A 3,280-nucleotide genomic window follows, 5' to 3' on the forward strand; every position below is an offset into this window, starting at 1 on the left:
TTTGACCCTTCAAATAAATTTGTAACCTTCCATTTTTTTTCCTTCTTGTGTTGGAATTAAAAAAAAGGAGAACCTTTCTTTTCTGTCAGGCCCCAACTCTTTTCTCTCTCCCTCCCCTTCTATTCGTGGTAGCTAGCCCAGCAGACAGGCCGGCCCACCTAGGCCATCCTCACAGGCCCACTCCCTCCTAACCCTACCCGATCCCCTCCTCTCTCTCATTTTTTCCCTTGCGCCGCCAGGAGATAGCGAGCGCGTTCCTCACGCCCGATCCCCACGCTGCTCTGCTTCATCCCGTTCCCCTTTGCCTCCTCGATGCCTCGCAGCTGCCGCCTCGTCTCGCAGGCCCGCCGTTGTCGTCTGCCGCTTCCCCGGCATGCTCACTACCGCTTCGCCCGAGCCCCAACCCCGGCGACCAGGCCCCCTGCAGTCTCCCTCCTGCCCGCGTCGCCGCCTTCACCTCGCCAGGAGGCCGACGACCACAACGCACCCCCCCCCCCCCCCCCCCCCCCCTGCGCACCTTCCATTGCTCGCCTTCGAGCTCCCCTGTGCTCCGTCGCTCCGCTGTTGCGAGGAAACGATGGTCGCCTACCCTCCTCTCGTCTTCAGCTATAGGCGTGTTCGACGAGATGAATGCCTCGCCAGCAGGTCCCATCGATGCGCCGCTGTTCTTTTTTCCTTCTCCTGTATCTCTCTCTTTTAACTCTCTCGCTCTCTCTGTTCTACCCCATGGGGAACCACCAGAGCACCCCGGAGATTGCCGTCACCGGGAAACACTAGGTCCGGCGACCCGTCGATCCGCCAGGATCCGCTCGCCACCTCGCCGACCCGCTGTTTCCCGCGCCTACCGACCCCGTCGCAAGCCCCTGGCGCCGCCTCCATGCTTCATCGGGACGCCTTGTTTCCTCTTCTGTTCGGCCACAAGTGCATCGACCCTCATACAAAGCACCGGGGCACTAGTTTCTTTTGTTTTGTTTGCGGGTTCTTCGTTTGTTGCTTCATGGAAACATCGCCAAGTACCTCTACGATCGCTGTATCGCCAAGACCGTCTCGGATTATGACAAGTACCACTACACCTGGAGATGTAACGAGTACCTCTACGGAAGACCCGAACGTCTACGAAACATGTACGACTACCGTCGCTTTGGGTTCGATAAGGCGCCAAGTACCACTATGTTTGCCATGTACATCTACACCAAGACCGGTTCGACAAGTACCCCGATAACGTCTGTACCTCTACTGTCACTGTGGGTCTGACAAAACCAAGTGTTCAACTACCGTCGCCCCTAGGACGTTGGATTCGTCAAGTACCCCTCTGAAAATGAACATGTACCACTACTTCCACTACCGTCGCGAGAACGTCTACTTCCTCTACTTTGCACCAAACCCGAACCGTCTCGTTTGCATACTCCGAAGGTATAACCTCGAGACGATGTCCGTGAATGAATGCTTGCGATGTTTGAGATGCTGGTGTTTGCACGTGTCCAAATTGTCACTCGCTCCCTTGTCGCCAACTTGTGGGAGACCCGGAATCCGGGATCACTCCCCATCACTATTGCATATTCCGCACTCTAATTCTTTTGCACCGGCCTTTCCATGAATTGCCGGATCATCTGAATGTGTCGTTGCACCATTTCCGTTGTCGTCGCCGTGGCATCCCTTTTTGTTTCCGCCACGATGAAAAATGCTTCATATCAATGCTCATGTAAACTTTTTCATAAAATTTGCATAAGCTTGCACATGTCATTCGCATCATGATAATAACATTTAAAATGTTTAAAATTGTTGTTCGCATTAAATTGCTAAATGTGTGTGAGGATTTACCGGAATGGTTATTTGTTGATTCCGGCCTCACTTAAAATTGCCTAAAATGTATAGTTTACTTTATGTTTCACCTCTTGACATGCTTAACAGAAATTTAATATTGGTGAGTACATAACTGAGAGAGAACTAACTAATTGATGTGGTTTTCCGTCAATATGCATCCCGATGCATATTGAGCTCCACTTAACTTGTAGTGTTGTTTTGCACTTTGCCATGCCATGCATATTTAAACCGGACATGCATCATATTTGATTGTGCATCATGCCATGTTTATGTGATGGTTGTTTACTATGTTGCTTGCTTCTTTCTAGGTTGCCTCTCTTGTTAGCTTCGGTTTCGTTCTAGAGTTGTGAGGATTCGTTCGACTACTTCCGTTTGTCTTCTTCATGGACCCGTTCTTCTTCCTTGCGGGATCTCTGGCAAGATGACCATACCCTCGGAATCACTACTATCTTTGCTTGCTAGTTGCTCGCTCTTTTGCTATGCTGCGATACCTACCACTTGCTATTTCATGCCTCCCATATTGCCATGTCAAACCTCTAACCCACCTTTGTCCTAACAAACCGTTGTTTGGCTATGTTACCGCTTTGCTCAGCCCCTCTTATAGCGTTGTTAGTTGCAGGTGAAGATGGAGTTTTTTCCATGTTGGAACATGGATATATGTTGGGATATCATTACTATATATATTGTTTACGTTAATGCACCTATATACTTGGTAAAGGGTGGAAGGCTCGGTCTTATGCCTGGTGTTTTGTTCCACTCTTGCCGCGCTAGTTTCTGTCATACTGGTGTTTTGTTCCTTGATTTTGCGTTCCTTACGCGGTTGGGTTATAATGGGAACCCCTTGACAGTTCGCTTTGAATAAAACTCCTCCAGCAAGGCCCAACCTTGGTTTTACTTTTGCACTAACAACCTATCACCTTCCCTTGGGTTCTGCAGACTCAAGGGTCATCTGTCTTTAACCCCCCCCCCCCCCCCCGGGGGCCAGTGCTTGTCTAAGTGTTGGTCCGAACTAGAGCCCCTTGTAGCGCTACCTCAGGGAAACTTGAGGTCTGGTTTTAGTTGTATGGATTGCTCATCCGGTGTTGCCTTGAGAACGAGATATGTGCAGCTCCTATCGGGATGTCGGCGCATCGGGCGGCTTTGCTGGTCTTGTTTTACCATTGTCGAGATGTCTTGTAACTGGGATTCCGAGTCTGATCGGGTCTTCCTGAGAGAAGGAATATTCTTCGTTGACCGTGAGAGCTTGTGATGGGCTAAGTTGGGACACCCCTACAGGGTTTTGAACTTTTGAAAGCCGTGCCCGCGGTTATGGGCAGATGGGAATTTGTTAATATCCGGTTGTAGAGAACTTGACACTTAACTTAATTAAAATGCATCAACCGCGTGTGTAGCCGTGATGGTCTCTTTCTGGCGGAGTCCGGGAAGTGAACACGGTTTTGGAGTTATGTTTGAACGT

At 50.0% G+C, this 3,280-nt stretch overlaps 1 long non-coding RNA gene across 1 annotated transcript; it reads left to right on the plus strand.

Moving 5' to 3' along the window:
* Positions 1 to 230: 230 nt before the first annotated feature.
* On the plus strand, positions 231 to 1,236 carry LOC147970727 (uncharacterized). The gene is made up of 2 exons (XR_015603257.1): positions 231 to 645; positions 742 to 1,236. It is a non-coding gene; the product is annotated as an uncharacterized LOC147970727 (long non-coding RNA).
* The last annotated feature ends 2,044 nt before the right edge of the window (positions 1,237 to 3,280 follow it).

This window comes from Triticum urartu, chromosome 5A, assembly GCF_056163025.1.
Source record: "Triticum urartu cultivar PI428250 chromosome 5A, HENAU_Tu73, whole genome shotgun sequence".
Taxonomy (NCBI): domain Eukaryota; kingdom Viridiplantae; phylum Streptophyta; class Magnoliopsida; order Poales; family Poaceae; genus Triticum; species Triticum urartu.